Source organism: Paramisgurnus dabryanus, chromosome 2, assembly GCF_030506205.2.
Source record: "Paramisgurnus dabryanus chromosome 2, PD_genome_1.1, whole genome shotgun sequence".
Taxonomy (NCBI): domain Eukaryota; kingdom Metazoa; phylum Chordata; class Actinopteri; order Cypriniformes; family Cobitidae; genus Paramisgurnus; species Paramisgurnus dabryanus.
The window spans coordinates 25493478-25515096 of NC_133338.1; positions in this window are offsets into that span (position 1 = coordinate 25493478).

The following is a 21619-nucleotide window of genomic DNA, read 5'->3' on the forward strand; positions in this document are numbered from 1 at the left end:
GTGCAGGAGGGAATGAGTCAAATGTAAGTGCTTAAAATGGAAGCTGGCTTTGTTTTAAAGAACATAAGCATGATGCAAAGTCATGAACAGAAGGGTACATCTTCATTATCACATCGTGTGGATTTTGAACAAGACAGAAACCGTTAATTAGCTGTCAACTGTTAAAAATGCATATCTGTCAGTGCAGGCTGTGAATGTTAAAATGTAAAATTCAGATTTAAGGAGTAAAAGTGAACCGAAATATACTGACAGGTAGCTCTGAAAAGTCTAAAATCAGTTTCAATGTGTAATTAATTGGAATCCAATAAGGTTTTTACTTAATTGTAATAGGACAGACCAAGTGTCACATCAGGTTTAATACCCTAAAAATAAAGGTGCTACATAATGCCATAGAAGAACCATTTTTGGCTGTATGGTTCCATGAAGACCGATTTGTTGGCATCTGCAAGGTCCCGGAAAGACACGTAACCTGTTTAGAGTCCTGCACTTTCTTCTACGCAGTGTCTGAAGTTTGCATATTATTTATTATTTCACTCTCCAGAAACCACTCGCTTGCATTTATGTCTATGATAACACTATAACGGAGCGTGTGGCACGCCGTTGTATGCTGGTGAATGATCTCAGCTTCTGAGTGAATATTTGACGAGCTCCCTGATCTCTGTTTTTTGTCCAGTTTTCAGACATTTCTCATCGTGATTGTTAATATGCATTTAAAACCCCCGTTTTGAGGAGCTGAATGATATATCTTGTTGGGATGACGCGCGGGCATTTTATTTATTATAAGCTCAAATGAGCATGTGATGCGTTATTCTTTTATGCTGCTGAATGATCTTCGCTTCAGCGCAGTAAGTGACCAGCCAACTTACCTGATATCTGCTTCAGTACAGTTTGCTGACATTTCTTAATGTTGATGTAAATCTCTCATTTTAAAGAGTTGAACCATAACTTTTGTTGTGATGACGTGCGAGTCCTCACTACGCCATTCCCATTACGGCATTGTTTCGGCTTCTTGTTCACACAGAGGGTTTTCCGTGTATTTTACTAGGTCCTCTTTCCAGCAACAATCCCAGAAGATTTACGGGACAAGTATGTATATAGGGTGACCATATGTGCTTCCCTGACGCGTCCTGGCCAGGATTTCGGTGCGTTTTCCGTAAGTCGTATTTGTTAACCGCATACGCCAATTCAGTTAAAAACATAAGACAATCGTAGTTTCATTCTTACCTTAAAATGTAACTGTTGCTTTTCTGTAATAATAATAATCCTCTATGACGTATGCAATCACAAATATGACTTCCGGAAGACGCACCCGAAATCCTGGCCAGGACGATTTACGGGACATCTTCCGGGAAGAATGGCACGTATGGTCACCTTAATATATATATTAGGTCTGAAGCTCTTTTTCTTTTCTTGGAATCATCCGTCAAGGGTTTTCGCTGCTTCTTCCCCGGCTCTGCCATTTGCAACAATTGTTAGCCGTGTTTCTTTTGCCTGCCTCTGTGTTGTTTGCCATAAAGTGATCCTGCTTCTCGCGATATCTGAGACTTTGGGAGACTGAAGGACTGCGGGTCGATACACCGAACTTGCGAGAGTCTTCATTCGTCCTGAATGAGTCATTTAACCATATACCAACTTACGAAGATGATTTATTAACATAAAAATGCTGCCTTGTGTCCCTTTAAGGTCTGTGTGAATGGGGTTTAACTTTGTTCAACTTAAAATGTCACTTTAGTTTCACAAATTAAGTTGAAACAAACTAATTAACATAACTTTTTTAAGTTGAACCCAACTTTTCACTTTTACAGTGTTTATTATATGTTAAAGGACATACAGTAAGCCTCAATTATTCATCTTGCAGAATTGCCACAGGGCTTGGCCACAGTGCCACTCAAATGTCAGCAACGAAAATAAGAACTAAAACAGTTACTGTTTCTTCAACCTGACCTTTTCAGAAAATCTGTCATATCTGCCTGACATTTATTTCCCATCATCACTGCAAACATATCGGTACATTCCTTTTAAAATAGATTGAAATAGATATAATAGATGTAATATCTGTTTCACATCAACACATTTCATATCAATATTTTACAATTTTATTGTTGCAATCTAGTGGTGACATAAATTACTATCACCCCAAAAAATGTATGTGTCAAACAAATATATTTAAATACACTGCTACACTGGTTAACAACTTCATGGTCATAGCCTTCAGCAACACAAAGTTTCCCCATCAGGTTAATGCCGACAAGTCCACAATTGCATTTTAGGTAAAAAGACATAAACAATTTTTTTAACTTTAAATAGTTTCCACAGATTTGCATTGTGTTTTCTGAACAATTGTCCACCGAGTATATGAATTTGAATTATGGACTATTAATGTGGCACGTAAAACAAAATGACCTGTAAACATCCCTTTACATGTCACTGTAAATGTAAAGCTTTTCCTGAACCAGTCAAAAATTAAGGTTTGACTACACAGAAGTATACATAAACAGTCCCAGGTTTAATATCTTTGTACGTTTATGTAACTTACGTAATAAACCAGTCCCACATGCAGTATAAGCCACACACAATGTTTATTCAGACTCACACTTACACTGTAAAAAAGAATACGCTGGATTTACTTAAAAATATAGTGCATCATTTTTGCAACTTTTTTTTATAGCAAGTTTAACTTTAAAAATGGATGCAAAAATTATTTTTTCAGTGCAGAGAATGTATCAGCCACCCCAGGGCCGGCGCCACGAGGGGGCGTCGCCCCCTCACTGGCACTATCCCGCCCCCTCAGATCACCATTAATGTTGAATGGGATTTTAATGATAAAATGCGCTATTTAAAAATCACGTTTGCCTTGTGTATTGTCTTCCTAAAGTGAATTTTAAAGTCTAATTATTTAACAAAACAAAAAAACAAGTGTGCATGTATTCTACCGTGACACACGCCCACTCATGTGTAGCCTATACATGGGTTTCAGTCATGTGACTTTTTACGTTATGCCGCCATCTTGAGGACCTACCGAGTACCAGTAGGCTACTGACAAGCATTGGCTGGCTTGCTACGATTTACGGATTTCTTATCTTTTACTGTCTATGATTCTTATGGATACGGGAAATGGCTACGAAAGACAACATGTCGCACCTCGACTGTCATGAAAAGAAACGCGACTTAAAAAAAATATACCTTGGTTTGGGTGTGATGCCTACTCAATCCCCGATACGTTCTTCCAGCCGCTGTTCGCTGCTACCGAACTACCACTATTTTACAACACTAAGGCGGCGCGTCACAACATGAAACTTTGCTCGAAGTATCACCTGGATCTCTACTCATGAACGCGAACATTGAGAACATTGTTTGTGTACACAGAGTTTAATAAAAAGAAAGTTTTGTACAACTGATTTTGGCTGTTATGGTGTCTGCTCGTCATCCCTGCCAGACGGAAATAATCGATTTCTGAATGCGAATGAATGAATCTCATATGAGGCTCCTTTTTCAACTAGAAGGTCAATATTGTTTTTCACTTGCAACAAAACAACGAATTATCTGTGCATTTATATGGAACTATGCTTTAGGAGCTATCCATCTTTACTCTCCTCCCTCCTTACGTTCCATTCGCAGATCGATACATCTAGACTGGGAAGATGGCGGCGAGCGGAAGCCAAATCAACCAAAGTCAGTTGTTCAAAACCTTCTTTTTAGTAAACTCTTTGTTCACAAACAATGTTCTCAATGCTCGAGTTCACGTGTAGAGACACAGGCGATACTTCGAGCAAAATATCATGTTTTGTCGAGCCTTCTTAGTGTTGTAAAAATAGCGATTTTGATGCTCACAACATATTGAAGGCATAGCTTCTAGTTCTTTTGCGGCCACTTCAGGTCCTCAAAATGGCGGAAGACAAGAGAGTGACGCCAGATGAAACCCATGTATAGGCTTGTTCGAATTCATCAGGCGAAGACGTCAAAATGCCGCGAGAGCGAGACGAAACGACACTTAGTATGATTTCTCGAATCGTTCTCGCGGTACTTTGACGTCATGTGGTTGTTGGTTCTTGCAGCCGCGCCTGAAGTTGCACAAGTTTGTGGTGACGGCTTGAGGCACGCCGACAATGAGCCCGCGTTCTGAGTCTTAGAGGGAAATCAAGATGTCGAAGTGGGAAATTATATAAAAATTTACAGACAGGAGTGTGAGAGTGACCTGGGCCTGCCCTGTAGCAATGGATATACGGAAAATAGCATTGGAAGTTCTACAAACCGGACTCCGGATTGTCACACATCAATTAATGCCGTGGCGTGGATGAATTATCGGAGCATTTCAGGTGCAAAGATCCAAATGTTCGGCTGTCATTAAGTCAATTCGGGCACCATGAACTTCAGCCAGACTGTACATAGTTTTGAAAACTTCAGATGTTTATGTTCTTCAGCATCCTTGTAAGTCAACGTACAACCAACAGCCTATTATTGTTCTGCATTTAACGTTAAAGGTAAGCCTGTACGATCTCTCTCTCTCTCACACACCTGTTTATCAGGAGTAAATAGATAAAAAACAGACATTGTTAAATTTATAATTAACGAATTTGAATTAGCCTATCCTACAGCATAGCTGTATACTGTATGTAAACGAGTTATTGTCATTTTGCTATTGTGGTTCTCTAGCTGCTTAATCGCTAGCTTTTGGTGCATTACTTGTGGCAGTTAAAATAACTACGTTATATGATCAAATTGAACCAAAATGTTGATAAAATGTTGCGTTTGGACCGTTTTTGGGCTGAAAACCATCAACTCTATTTGCCAACACTGCCCCCCACCATTACGTAAAATTTATTTCTACCTCTGGGTCTGAACTTCAAATGAGTAGTGTTGTGCTAATATGTAAGGTATGCGTTTTTTTGTTGTTGTTGTATTGTTCAGAGCTCTGTACGTTGCTCACTATAGCTGTAGTTTTTGTGGTTGTATTACAGAGATGTTTGTTTATAACACTTTAAAACTTAATGTACCAAACCTATGTATTTTCTAGCTGGGGGAATTATATGCATTCATGTGATCGCCCCCTCTGGTATTTTAGACGCCCCCTCATCAGCGCTCGGCTGGCGCCGGCACTGAGCCACCCACTGCCTGAGAAGAAATATCTGGAAAGACTTTTGTTATGTTACTGGGCACTTCAAATGAATGTTCCTTCAATGAGAAGTATACTGAGTCAAACTCACACTACAATATTCAATGAGAAGTATACTGAGTCAATGTCACACTACAATATTCAACTAATGATTTTTTTCCACAAACTTGTCCTCCATTCAAAACTCTAACATGAGAATTAAATAAGTGCTGGTTAAAATTTAAAGGGTTGGTGTTGACAGTTTACCACTTTTACATAATGATGGTTATTGGTGGAAACTGGCATGGTTGGCTCATAACTTTCTTATAGACCACTTAATAATTTGTAAACATTGCAACGTCTCTGGGTGGGGTGGGCGGGGGTTAGCTGGAGGCAAAAAGAGCCCCGGAGGCAATGTTGGAGGGATTTATTAAACATGGATGCAGAAGAAGATTAGGAACTGTCCGAATATGTACAGTCACTGATTCTGCGGGACCGTGACAGCTATTTTTGTAAATTAACTCTCCCGATTTTAACCAGGTTTTGGATATTTCCTAGACAACATATTAATTACTTTCGGGTGGCTTGGGGAATTTTGTCAAGGCTTACTATATAATGTATACTAGAGAGGGAGACGCGCACATCCAAACACTAGCAGGTGCAATTTTGTCCGACTTAAGCTGGCGCTGCAGGCACGTGACTGTGTCATACGGTTTTTAAGTACCGCGAGAGCGATTCGAGATCATCCGCCGGACTCAGCCAGTGCAGCTCACGAAGAGGAGCTGCACGGGCTGTAATGACGACACAGCTGTTTCACGATTGGTCGGATTCACCACATGACAACAATCACGTGTATTTCGTGTTTATTTTCACGCCCTCGGTTCCACAAATGCTCACAAATCTGTATTTTTATAATAGGGTGACCATACGTGCCATTCTTCCCAGACGCATCCCGTCCTGGATTTCGGCGCGTCTTCCGGAAGTCGTATTTGTTGACGGCATACGCCATTCAGTTAAAAACATAAGATATACAATCGTAGTTTCATTCTTACCTTAAAGCTCCACTGTGTAAGATCTACTCCCATCTAGCGGTGAAAGTCTATATGACAACCAACTGAATATTACTTTCTAGCCCCCCCCATTCGGAATGCGTTTTAACTCGTACGGTGGCCCGGCCGTGTCATGCCAAGGTTAACATGGCTTTCAGTAGCTACAAAGCAAAAGCAATGAAAAAAAATGAACAATTTGCAATGTCCTTTGCCTGTGATCCATCAAAGCACACAGATTTATGTTTAACATGGAAAAAGTCTGATTGTCATGATATGTCCGCTTAAAATCACATACAAAAAGCAACCATAAACGTAGCTTAGACACTCCTTTTTCATCAACGCGAGGAAAAATATCACAGGGGCTGTTAAACTTGGTATTAAATATGTGTTTTAATCCGTCTCTTTTTGTCCATTTTCGACCGCTTCTCTCCAGAATACTGAGGAGATGGTCTGTGGACAAGTCCCTCTCCTGTCATTTAATCATGAGCGAGAGTAATGACGGGTTTAAATGGACGCAAATATTATGTCAGAGTCCAATGCTTATGTTTTATGTAAACGTTACATGTCCGTGTATATGTAAGAGCTTTCTCTCATATTGGTGAAAAAGATTGCGCAACTTTCACACGCTTGTTAAATGAAACGAAAGACGCGCAGATCAGCTGCGTTTTATCAATGAAAGGCTAAAAATAGACGGGGCTGTCACCGTGTGTTTGTGCTAGAGGTCAGAAAAGATGTAAAACATTTTTCTCAGTACCTCAGATTACATAAATGGGCGGAGAGACGGCGTGTGTCTGTTCGAACACATTAAACCACATGCGTGTTTACACTAACAAGTGTTATGCATAATCATGCTAGCCAAGGAACTATAAAACTTCAAGTTTACAACATAGACTGTATCAATGTAAACGAATATGCTGAATTACCTGTGGATAATATAGAAAGTAGCAACTTCAGTGTACCTTGAGCCTCATCTTGGAAAACTAACTCCAATATTGACTTTGGTCTTGATGTTTTTCCTGTCGCGTTGTCGTTTAAAATCCCCGTTTCGCTTCCTTGGCGACTTGTTTTAATGTCCTCGAGAATATGTCTTCAACAGGCTTTCAAATCAAAGCATTAGATCGCAGGTTCATCACGGTTTGCAGCTGTCGCAGCCGAAGGATTCAGCTACGCAGGTCGTAGGCTGCATACGTCAAGAAGCCTGGTTTATTTAAATTAACTGAGAATTACATTCACAAGTCATACGTATATTACATCAATTTACAATTAACTAAGAATAAATGTCAGCTTTATAATTGTTAATATTCTGAAATAAGACTGTCTTGATGACGTATACCGCCTACACATGCAACCTCCGGAGGCTTCAGCTATCGGCCAGCGTGAGTGTAGTCTGAAAGCGCGAAAGGCGGAGCTTGAATTTCCGGGTATGTCCCTCGTCGGCGAATGTATTTCAAAGATGGAGGCACAACATGGATTCAGCCAGAGAGCGCTTCGACGGTATGCATTTTAAATAGCAGATTCTACACTTACGAGAATACTTTGATTAGTGGGGTGGAAGTAATTACACATGAATGAGCACATACTTTTGAAAGAAAACATGGGTTTTTGCTAAGAATTAACTCAATAAAGTACACAGTAGAGCTTTAAAATGTAACGGTTGCTTTTCTGTAATAATAATAATAATCCTCTAAGACGTATGCGGTCGACAAATACGTCTTCTGGAAGACGAATGCGGGATGCGTCCGGGAAGAATGGCACGTATGGTCACCCTATTTTATAACAGTTAAAGCTCTTTTCATGTAGTCACGATGTTATATTGTGTAATGTTCATCAAAAAACATAGACCCCACTACATTGGTATTTAAGTAATATATGCTTATGTTGAACTTTATTCTTGTAAAAACAGATGCTGTAAGCCTCTTCAGTTCCACTTATGCTCATACACGGACATTCAAAACAGTATCATTCACTTTTTATGTAGTTTACACCTACTGTGTTCATGAGTCAGAGCTACTTAATCACCTTTGTCATGTGACTTGTCAGGTGACCCACAGTGGGTATATGTATGTGCTTATGTGTTTTATTGTTGAAGTCTGAAGAAGGGCGGTAGCCCGAACCGTTTACTTCGCCTGCAAATGGGTTAAATAATAAATTTTTTTGGTGAGTTCAGTGTGCGGATTTATTTTTTTGTCTTGTTTACTGACTAATGTAACCTATCGCTGGGCTAATGATGATTAGCAATGTGGATTATTTTAAGAGACCATTCAAAGGATGGCACACACATCTATCGCTGTATGTTTGTTAAATATTTAAGCTAAACAATAGCGCTGAAGGTTGGCGACTTTTCACCTATAAAACAGACACTTGCTAATTTGTAGATAAAACCAACACACCAGTACATATGCATAGATCAGTGGTTCTCAAACTTTTTCCCTGTGCGGCCCCCCTTGTGTACGGTGCAATCCTTCGCGGCCCCCCCAAAGAAAATTTATGAGAAAAAAACTGTTCTAAAATGTAACATTTTAATTAAACAAAACATATTAAGTTATACAAAGTAATGCTGTTGGTTAGTAGCCTTATTTCTTTTTAGGTTTAATTACACAGAATTCATGATAAATGAATGTACTTTATAAAATGTCATAAAACTGGGGCCCCCCTGGCACCATCTCGCGGCCCCCCTGGGGGCCCCGGACCCCAGTTTGAGAACCACTGGCATAGAGTATTTTACCTGATATGAAGTGTGCACTGCAAACACAAACATTATTTATGATCGTCTCTGTCCATTCTGTACGCCGTATTGCATTCAACCACAATTTTCTTCTTGATTTCTGTGAAGGAATGTCTTTCGGGATCCGGTAAAACTTCAGTTTTGAACCAAAAGTGCTGTTGCTTCTATTCTGGCAGCCAAAAACACAATAAGATGATATTTTAAAGTCAAAACCTCAAACTTTTCAAAAAAGTTCTACTTATTTTTTGCCTCCAGCTAGAGCGGTGACGTCACAGTGAGGTAGGCGATTAAGCTGTCTATACAATGGGATTTTTTCATATGCACATACTGCAAACTTATTGCTTGATTTTTTTCATATGCACATACTGCAAACTTATTGCTTGATTTTTCTCCGATTGATCTTTTCAGATGGATTTTTCTACTCTGTTTTCAAATCTGTTCATGGTCTAGCACCCACTGAACTGGACTGCAGGCATGAAACTTCATTACTGGAAAGACAGAGAGGAGGACTGAGCCAGACAAATATGGTGAACAATAGGGGGACAGCATGAGAAATGAGGGGAGAACCGAAAGAAGAGGGAGGACCAAGAGACTAAATGATATAGGAAGAGAACGAAAGACAACAGGAGAAAAAGCAACAGGAAGAGGCCCAAAGGAGGTTGAGATTTTGTCAAAGATTTAACGTTACTTCTTGCGAGTGGAAGATGTGAGCAAAGCCGGTAAAGGAAATAAATAAGACTAAAAGAGAAATGTATAATTCCAGCCAGACTCTCTCTGTAGCTGAAACATATAATTTTCAGAGATTGTTGATTTATGGCTGCACCAAAAGGGTTATCGGATAACCAAACAACTAGTCGCTATCAAACCATCTTCTAAGGCTTTTGCACAAGTAGCTACTGTAGCTCCTAAACTTTGTTTCTCTAGCTCATCTGTCATGACACTGCCACAAACGCATCACCAAACATAAAGTCATTTGCTGAAAAGGACTGATGTAGTGTCTGATCTAGAGCAACTGGCGTTTTCTTATAAATTTTTATCAGACTCAATGGTTTTCCAACAAAATCCATGATGAAGTGGATTTGAAGTGAAAGTATTTAATGAACGTACAATACATGCCAAGAGCATTCAGTTAATATTAATATTTTTATTGAGGTGGTGTTTAGTGGCTTTTGCATTTGAGCTCATCATTTCTTGGCTTAGTGATGACATCAACTTTTTTACACTGAGTGGCTTATTTTTTGGGTTGTGGTCCTGATCAAATGGTTGTCCTTTTGTCATGGCACGACATGATGATACCTTACAGCCAGGCCTGACCTGTTCACTTTTCTCCCAAGTATATATGGCAGTTTGTCATTTTGTTGTATCCGGTTCAAGTCTTTGTTTAATGGGGGAAATTTTGTCTATAATGATGCTGTTTAAAAGTGCAGTTCTGTTTTCTATTGAGTTTTGGTCACCGGGTCTTCCTGTTTCTATGGCAAGACTATAAATTTATATTATTATTATTATTATTAATTCTGTCAATCACAACACACACATATATAAATGGCTCAATACCAAACTCATATACAGTAACACCCCATTCAGACAGCCAGCGACCAGCAGTAGCAGAGCGACGCAATCTCATTCATTTCAATGGAAACCGGGCGACTTCCGACGACACGAGCGAAAGTGACCGTTGGCGACCGTATGGGCGTGTCCAGCGACGTGAGAAAGTTAAAGGAACAGTATGTAAGAAATTTATATAAATGAATCATAAAATGGCCCTGATATGTCACTAGACATTAAGAAATCATTTTCATTTCAAATACTTAGGTCACTGGCAACAGCAGTACGGCCAGGATATTGTCATTTAAAAAGTGGAGTTGCAGCCCTCAACTGATGTTTATGAAGGTCATATTGTGTATTAGCCACCAGTTGGGTGATTGCAGTACCAGTTTTAGCCACAAGTTTTGTTGTTGCAATATCAGTTTTGGCCACAATCCTACATACTGTTCCTTTAAGAAAAGTTAACTTTATGCAAATGTCAAGCGAATTTCGGGGGGTGACTACCAATGAGAACGAAGCAGTGGAGTTCACGTCATCCTTCTCTCGTCAGTTACTGGCGTGGATGGTACTAATTTGTTTATGACACGCTGATTTAGAAACGCCTCATTGAAAGAGACACACGGCGATAACATCTCTGGCTGTCTGAATGCGGCTTTACAGTTCCTCTGGCATCCTTTTATCTCCCTTATTCCACTTTCAAATGAAAATCTTGATCACATTTAGTATTTCGGCTGCTACTGTAGCGGTGGTGTGTTATTTATGAACAGGTTTGGCGTATAAGATACATTTTAAGTCTGCTCATGCCGAGAACCTTCAGCTTGGCTTGGAATCTCGTCATTTAGCCTCCACCGTGCGGCTCGTGATAAGCCCTATCTCTTTTCGAAGTCTGACAACCAAATGTGCATCATCAATCGTGCCTTCCTCTCCTGTTGCACCGATTTAATTCTCTGCGTGTTGGCGGCAACAGGCTCTTGTAAGGTGCTATGTGACAGTAATTGAGATTATGATGATGCACTTCTTCGTCATACTGTCATTATTAATCATGCAAGTACTTGTTGCGTTAGCATGGCGGCAGTTGTGGGATCTGCTCTGAGAAAAACAAACAGGGAGACTCGCTGTCACTGCAACAAGCTGTTCCTTCATCTGGTCCAATAGCAGTTTACTCATATAACAGAGAAGGCAGCCAACAAAATGTGCGTCTCTCTTGCGTGCATACACACACAGTCAGAAAACGCATGAGCCAGAACGGCATACAGAGACAGCATGCCACAAACAAACTATGCAATGTTACTGTATGCATGTTTACTAAATTAGGCATGCACACACTCGAATACAAAAAGAGCAAAAGTAATGTCAACAAATATGTGGCAGAAGGAAATAAATGCATATCCAAAGGCCATAGACTACCACGAAAGCAAAACTCAGAAGACGAAATTCATTTATGATTTCTTCATGCACGTGAGCTGATGTGGAGTTGTGCCGATATCTCCAACAGTTGAATAAACAGCAGTTGAACTCATTCTTGAACAATTCAGTATGTTCTGTATCTCTGAAAAAAAAATGCATTCTGCTTAGATTTTAATGGGTGCATATTGTTTCTTATATGCAGATCCATCTGTCTTGCTTCATTGTTTTATTCATTGCTTTCTGCTTAAGGCTTTAGCAATTCATCAGTCCATATTAACATCGATCACGCCATGCTTATTAGGTGAGGAAGCAGTCAAGTTCTATGAATTCAATACAAAGCAAAGAACATTATTTGTGTGGATGTTTGTCCACTGGCTGCTGTTAGACTGCGTGTGCATGAAAGTTTGACCTTTTTCTGTCAATCTCCACATCTGTTCATTGATTATGTGTGTGTGTGTGTGTGCGCATCACTACAGTGCGTATAAATTGGCAGGCCATAATTAAATGCACAGACCTCTCCACTATCTCCTCCTCCAGCACCGCGCCAGTGACGCACGAGCCGGCAGCAGAAGAGTGAGTCATACAGCCCCCGGGGAGCCGCACCCCTCCTTCCCCTCAATCTTTTACTGCCTCTCTTTCTCGCTCTCATTCATTCCTTTAGCTCTCGTTTTTTCTACCTTTTTCTTTTTCTTTGTTGTCCTTTCACTCGCTGTAGCAATTGGTGTGTCTTTAAAGGCTTTCACTTATTCATCTGCTTTTATTCCAGACAGCAATCTTCGTACTGCTCGCTCATTCACTCTTGCTTTTTGTAACTTTACTTGTGTCCTACATGCAGCACCTGCATGCACAGATACCTAGTGCTTCACTCAGATTAGCCAAACCATTGGCCTGTGCTAACACCACACCGGTGTCAATGGAACAGCCAACGGGAGTCCCATTGTACTGACAAACCCCGTTATGGACCATGATCCCCTGTCAAGCCAAAATAACTCTTTATATCAAATATCCAGAGGGGGCAAAGCTTACCTGCATCACCTAAACCTAATCATTTAGTAAGAATCTCAAGTAAGAGTTTTCTTTGACAGTTAATGTGGCAATATGCAGTGTGAGAAGTATGGGTGTGTTGTGACACAAACACACACCATCTGGGGACTAAAGGTATTTGGATGGCAAGATCAAGTACATGGTTGGACACATCTCTGTGATGGCTGTTTGATAGATAATTTGGTGATAATGTTATTTTAGATATTGTGTGTGTGGATTGTCCAAACAGACTGTTTTGTGGGTCTTAAGGTGTCACCGAGTTCAAGTGTATTAAAAGGATGTAATGCTGTCGAGATGACATTGAAAAACTGTGCAGACATCTCCTCTGGAGCCGCAGTGGCCTCTATCTTTCTCTTTTTTCGCCCACACATGTGCAATGGGGGGTGAAAGTGTGTGGGTGAGAGTCCGGTACTAAACAAGGCGGTAAATCGCCAGGTCCAATAACATCAGCTCCATAGCACTACAACAACGAGAAGGAGGGAGTGAGGGAAACAGTAAGGGGGTAGGGTCATTAGACTAATGCATATTGACATAACTGGAGATTAGAGATAAATCATTTGTGTTTAGCTGTGTTTAATTTTAATAAAAACTTTCTTTTTTATTTTTAAGCTAATTTTTGTTAACAAAATGTTTGGAATGAAATCTACTGTTTTGAATTTTATAATAATTTTATTTGAGTAATTATACATGAACACATTTTTGAGTAAATTTAAGTTAACTGTATCATGTTTAAACCACTTAAATATGTATAAAGAAACACTGTAAAAACCTGCTGTAATTATGCAGCTGGTTGCCAATAACGTTCTGTAGAATATTAAGACTGAAAATGTTTTTCATGTTCATTTAACTATGAACAAACTGTTGCCAGTAAATATCATAAATGTAAAATCTACAGTAAGTTACTGGCAGCTAGTTGCCAGTAATACCCAGTCATACTGTAATTCCTACAAAAAATTTTTACAGTAAAGTTCATGAATTTTAATGATTTTGGTAGACATAACTAACTAGGCAGGGGATTTATAGTTCCCAGCAAACTGCATTTGGAGAGTAATGTGTTTTTTAGAAAAAGAGAAACTTTGTGTTGACTTATCTTTGAGATTAAGATGCGTTTCTGTTTCTTTCGTTGAGTTTTGTGGTTTCCATTGTTCAGAAGAGTGATGCTTGTGTTTAGACCAGTGTTTCTCAACCAAGGGTCCACAGAGAGCCTCAACAGTTTTACAATGGGGCGTTGGGATGACTCATTCAATTATTCAAATTAAGAAAAAAGCATTAAAATTTGATAAAACAACCAAAAGTCTATACTTTTCTTATTATTTTGGTTATTTTTTATAATGAATATACATCTAAGTCATGCCAATCTCTAGAACATTATTTGGAGAAATAGAGTTAATGGGGGGGCTTCAAATATTGTTTTGGGCAATAGGGGGGCCTAGACAGTAGGTAACACAATGATAATCATGATGTGTGTTAATTCACTCAATGAGCAATAACTGTCCTAATGCCAATACTGAGACCAGTCTCTCCTTACTTGCTCATCATACTGTGGTATATAATAATATTTTTTTAAATGCTAAAGAAAAGCATACTTCAATTTAACAGCTTGTAATGTGTTCCCATAATTTTATTGAATAGATTTAGCATAATAGTTCTATGGTGCATGTTTAACTAATTTAATATTTTAAAGGCAGGCTATCTGATTTTGAAAAATGCTAACGGTACCCGACTATCACTGAAATCCTGATCCCATCCTCCTTTCAGACCCTTTGGATCTCATGGTAAAGCTGTAGTTACCGATGTTAATTTTTGCTCTTTGCTGATCCAGGCAGATTTTGCTGATGTTGTTTTAAAAGAAAAGAGGTCTCTCGTTGTCAATTCAGCAGGAAAGTTTGCCATTCTCCCTCTGTTTACAGACGGGAGATGAGCGCATGTGAACGCGCTGATGACGTATGGTGTCTGCGTGAACAGGTTGCACAGTGGCATATGCAAAATACAGATGAGAGGCAAAAATTGCATGCCTCCAATTATTGCGTTCGGTCCAAGTTCAATGATTTGTTGAACATTTTTTGGTCCTACGCCTTTCACAGAGGACATATTTATAAAAATGCATTTAAACAACTTTACATAGGGATTGCTATCAGGATGGGAGGAGACTTTTAACTAGCATATCCAGTGTTGTATTCGAGACCAGCTCATTAGAGTCCGAGTCAAGACCGAGTCCAGAGAGGGTTGAGTCAGAGTCAAGACTGATACCAGAGAAAGTCGAGTCAGAGTCAAGACTGAGTCCACATAAAGTTGGGTCTGAGAAAGACTTAAGGTCATAGTCTGTGCTATAGCATTTCTGATCTCACTCAATTCATGTTTTGTCAAAAATGTCAAAGTCACCCTTAGTTTAATGATTTTGAAATCCACTCTATAATATTAGGTCCTACAATATACACAGGTCCACTGTAACACAAACCACAGCATGCCAATTTATATAAAAAATGTATTATTTATGAAACAAATTAATAATTTAGTTAAATAAAGATAATTGCTAATACACTACAATACTGTGCAAAAGTCTTAGGCCATAACCACCAGACTTCTTGTTTTAGAAACTTTAATGTCAATCCATATTTATTTATCAATCTTTTTTATTAAGATACAAACAGAAAATACAGGAAATATATATATAAAAAAATGTATTTTCAGGACTAAATGTCTTCTTTAGTCATCGTCGGTGTTTAGTGTGACCTCTCTTAGCGTTTTTGAGCAGAATGACGTACAAATTTTATTTAGGTTTAAGAGATCCTGCAGTTTCCTGCTATTGCTTAAGTGGAAGGGGAGTTTACCCTAAAAACTTGACACATAAGTTTACATTTTTATACTGTTTTTAAAACTATATACACATTTCCTGTATTTTCTGGATGTATTCTGAGAGACTGAGAAATAATTATATATGATCACTATAACATTGCAAAAACAACAAATCTAATTGTGGCATGGTGCCTTAAGACTTTTGCACAATACTGTATATTTAAAAATTTTAATTAATAAATAAATGTTATTATGGTATTGTGTAAATGATTATCACCAACCACATAATAATTTCTCTTCTACGATATAAATCAAGAATAAAATATAAATAATACAGAAATATATGTAGACTAAATTTACAATATGGTGCTGACTTGTTTACTGCTGGAATTATGTGTCTTATCATTTTGGGTAACAGCGCCTTATCTAATGCTTAGATCTCACTGGACGGAGGCGTTTTATTGAGTCCAAGACAGAGTCTTGTGTACAACAATACTGAGCATATCTAAAAATGTTTCTGGATCAAATCAGTACCCTGCCTTTAAGTAATTTTACATGATGAAATGCCTTACTTTTTTAAGCCTTAATTTGTTACCGAACCTTTTTAAGTAGATATCACATGTATTTTTCCAGTTTAAAATAGATCAGATTCAATGACTTGGTTTGAAAAGCTCTCTGAATCTGTGTACTTGCATGAACATGAGGAGTGGGTGTCTATATAGATTTGCCACTGCCTGCATTATTTATCTTTTTCACTGAATTACACTTCACGTTTCATTCATCTCCTCTACTCCTCCCCATCCGCTCCTCTCTTTTCGCTCTATGCTACCGTCACACCTCACAGAGCCTCTTCTTGCCTTTCATCATTCTCTTCTTCCTCCCAGAACACTTTCAATTCCAGCTCCCTTCGTTTTCTTCTATTTACATTCACAATACATCAGTTTTCCAATCAAAGTTAGAAAGTGCACAACTCAGACTCAGATAAAGGCAGTTAATCTTATAGGGATATAACCCTGAATAAATCTCAGTAGAGTTTCTCCCTTACGCTCTTTTTATCTTTGTGTAGTACAACTAATGTAAAAGCGGTTTGACATTTTGAGATTATATTCAAAGATTTTGAAATCGAAGCTTTGTTAAAATAGAAATACTTTATCAAGATATGTGAAGACTTTGAGGTTGCAAAAAAGTCCATATAAAAATACAAAGTCTAAGAGAATGTCACAGTTGTTCAAAGAAGTGAAACTGAAAGATAAAGGTTTAAAGGTAAAATACTTTTTAGTTTTAAATTGTGTTAATTTAAATCAAAATCACATTGCTGCCAATCATGTCAACTTAATACTTAATAAGAGTATGATAAATAAAGTTTACAAGACAAAATCTGGACCAAATTGATCATATAAAGTGTAACCTCTGTTGCCATGAATGTCATATCCTTCAACATTAAAGGTGCTCTAAGCGAATTGAAGCGTTTTAGACCATAAAACATTTTTTGTTACATACCGGAAACATCTCCTCACTATCTGCTTGCTGCCTGTCCGCTGATCAAACTGTAAAAAAACGCGATCTCTGTAGACAGCCCAGGCTTCACAAACCGCAATATCAACAAATGGCCAAACCTAGCATCAAAAAACAAAACAAAGTATTCCAGCCAATAAACGACAAGAAGGATTTGGGGGTGGGGGTTGGGCGCGTTCATGAAAGCACGGAAGGGAGGGGGAGGGGGAGTAGTTAGCTACGCTCTGTCTGTTTGAAAACAGTTCAAACATCAACAGGAAGTGACGTCGCACATTATTCGCTTAGAGCGCCTTTAATAATAAATGCCATTTTAACAATATTGGGATACACATCTGTCCATACTGAAAATGTACTGCCCTGCTAAAGAGCAATAGGATCTGTATTATTATGAGTAATACTCAAATGGGCACCTGGTCAGAGGGCTGAATATGGAAACAGAAAATTAATTATTCAGCAAATATTGATAACTGTTTTTTTCTGGTCCAATATCTATTTGTAGTTGTCAAATTCTGTCTAAAAGGATATTTTTAAAAAAACAGAAATGTCACAAAATTTGGTTTTATAAGCTGTGTGTTTGATCTTTAAACATTAATGTGATGTATTGCTTGTTGTTTTAAAGATGAATGGCCATAGAGGACATAAAAAGTCTACTGCAGATAGCAAATCATTTCTGCCGGTTACCGATTTGCTTTTATTCAAGCTATAGGCTTAATATGTTCCCATTCACATTTTTCTTCTGTATTATATCGTATATCTATCAGCAATAAAAAAAATGAAAAAGCATGATTATTAAGTGAATTTAGTTCCTTTCATGAGGCAATATTTAATGAAAAAGAAAGTCACTCCAAAGAGCTGTGGCATTCTGCCCGGGTCTAAAACTGTTACATAAACCCAGCCAAACACTAAATCTTTCCTTTATATGATCTGTGATTAAGGGTTAAAAATGTTTCCAAAAGAATTAAAAAGAATAAAGTCCAATGAAAAAGGGAGCATGACTTTTGTGAAGTACAATAAACTTTCCCTCAATTTAACGACAAGATCATGATCCAGAGTCACACACCTGAACCTGTACATGTCTACACTGATTTATATTACTATTTTACATACACAGTCCCTTCATATACATATACCTTGAATCTTGGAGGGCATGCAAACAACATGGAACATGGAGCGTAACATAAAAAAAAGTAATTATTCAATAAATAAATAAATACATTGTTACTACACTGCTTCACTGTACAGAACTCTCCAGACTGTTGCAACAAAAGGATTGTCTACCTTTAGTTGTTACCTTAAGGAGTTGATCCAACCTAAAAACAACCTCTTTGGTGTAATAGAGAAAAACTTGATAACATTTGCCAGCATTACGTAACTACATTAGTTGATGTTAAAACAGAAGAACAATGCTTTTACAGCATATACACTATGGGGTGGTTTCCCGGACAGGGATTAGCTTAAACCAGGACTAGGCCTTAGTTTAATTAGAAAATATAACTAGTTTTAACAAACATGCCTTACTAAAAACATTACTGGCGTGCATTTTGAGGCAAAACAAAGGGCACTGATGTATTTTAAGATGTGTCAGCGCAAGTTGTTTTCAGTTTGGACAGCTCTTACATTTATTTTAGTCTAAAACTAGTCTAATCCCTGTCCGGGAAACCGCCCCTAAATGTTAATTTCAGCATTAAGAAAAAGTTTATTTGTTAATAAACTAACATGAATGACTGTATTTTTATTAACTAAGATTACAAAGACTGTAAAAATATATTGCTTATTGTTTTTTAACGTTTATGCATTATCTATAAATGAGACCCTACCTTAATATTAATGAATAACAATTTTGACTTGAATAAGTGAAGTATTAATATGTTTTGTCACAGAACCTAGAAATTAACAATCAACTAAATTAATATATTCAAGCCAGAATATTATTTATGTGAAGAACGTCTTAGTCTGACTCACACCGACTCCATGGTTGTTATAATTGGTTGTTATAATGACACCATTGTGCTGCTGACAGTTTTAGTAGATGATCCATATGTGTGATGAAAAAGTTAATTAGCATTTTCTCTCTCATTCCCATCACATTTGAAACATCATTTAGTCTACTTGGTTTTATACAGTTTCCTTAGTTTCCACAGCAGTTGGTTAACTACAGATACAGTATATGAATTCCATCAGTAATGGAGAGATTGGAGCAATAACACAATGTCTACAGGTAACTTTGAAATATTTCTGAAATATTTTGATTTAAAATAATAGCAAATAATTAATAAGTTAACATGCTTCTTTAAGCACGGTCTAAACTAACTGGATAATCTCAAGTAAATATATTACTTTTTGACTAAATAAACTTGAGTAGGATGAATGCATAGAAGGTCATTTCAGATAACAGTTTTTACAGTATATTATTCATTGATTGGGCACCAAAACCCACAATGAAACGAATGAATTTACTCTTTAGAGCGCATGCTTGTACGCGCATGCTTAAGCAGTAACCGACTTTAAACTTTTTGATTATATGATTGTCTTTATCGTCCTCTGGAAAACATGATGTCTACATCATATCTAAACAACAGGGGCTAGCAACATTGTTGTGGTCTATCCGGCTTGAAGAAGGCAAAACATGTTTTTGTCTGAGAGGGTCTAACAGATGAATTATTCAAGAAAAATCAGTTTAGCTTTGAAAATGCATGACCAGCATGTGTACATTATCACCGTTCCCCAAACAATCAATGCTATTGAAATAGATGGTTTCAGCAGTAAACACATAAACAAATGACTTTCATGGAACAAACCTAACTTCGGGTAATCTCTGCAAAGAATCAATAACAACAACAGTCCTTTTAGAGTAGTTTATTTCTTATAACAAGCAAAATAAACAACAAGTAGATTAGTAATCATAACTAAAGCAACTAAAAATAAAGGTACAAAGCTGTCACTGGGGCAGTACCCTTTAAAAAAGGTCCTAATATGTACCATTTAGGTACAAATATGTACCTTTAAAGGTACATATTGGCAGTTCAAAGTACTAATATGCACTCTTTGGGTACAAAGGTGTACCTTTTTGAAAGGGTACGGTCCCAGTAACAACTTTTGGACCTTTATTTCTGAGAGTGTAGCTACTGTATACAATGTTAAAGAACAACCACGATCCGATTCACGATTTTACATTTCCTTTGGTGTGACGCGAGCTATCGTCTCCAATGTAAATCTCTTTTCTTGGACTACAACAAACACAGATTCTAGGCAACAGTTTACTTCCTGGGATTGGTGATGTAGACAAGACCGACATTATCATAATTCCTCACGCTTAGACTCATGGCCTAAATTAACTCCTGTCAGCATTGCATTGTGAGAGAATCTTTCAAACATGGTAAGGAGTGTCATATTTCCGGCTGATGTCAGAGGTATTAGGACAATCACAAGGTACAGATTAGCTGATTGATGAGTTTTGTACAAAACCAATGTGTTTGAGTAAAGCAGTAAATCTGGAGCTACAAAAATGTACTGTGTGTGTTAAATAATGTGTTTTTATAAACCACACGAACACATTGAATTATACCAAATACATAAAATAACGTTGTTTTATAGCAATGAAATAGATAGGTGCACTTTAACTACAGGTCGGCTGCCAAACCTCCCTCCTTCACATAGGGGGATACATGATCGCCATCTCCCCTCGTCTTAGGAAACCAACACATTTGTTATTTTCGACGAGGCACTTGTCCAATACTTAATGAAAATTTTTAATTGAATCTGTACAATCCCAGAATGTCAGGTCTGAACTTTTACGTAGGTGGTGGTGCATGTCTTGTGAAACTTTGAGGAAACCCTGTTTGTGTGGTGCTTTGTGTTAAGCACGACTCGCTTCTCTCTGTTTGTGCTAAGCGTGGGCAGGAGGCCTTCTGTCAGATCTCCAAACTAAGGGCAATCCCACCCACGCTTAGTTGTCGGCATCGATTATAAACAGATTAATTTAAAAAGCGCACTCGGAAGGCTTCGGGGGCTGAAATGATGGTTGCAGCAGCGAGAGAAATTGATCTCGGGGAAGACCAAAATAAGGTGCATACCGCCTCATTAACTCCCAGTGAAAGGCGGGAGAAAAGGCGATCAGTCCGACTAGATTCGAGGTGCGCCAACGCGGCATTTCCCATACTGCGACGCAGCACATCAGGGCTGAATGAGACGAGGTGCAGAGTCTTTCTGCGTCAAGGGATCATCGTGACATAGGCCTACTGTAGGTCATCTGTCAACAGACTGCAGTTAATTCACTCAGACAGATCAATCTACTGCGTGACAACTGAAATTCACTAGGTGAAGTTAACGTAAATAGTAGCAGATACAATATCTTCTCTGGTGAGCGTCCCATAGTTTTGTCTCAAATTAATTCTATTCATGCTTCACATATAAAACAGAAGTATTTCTGTGTCACAAGTCAATTGT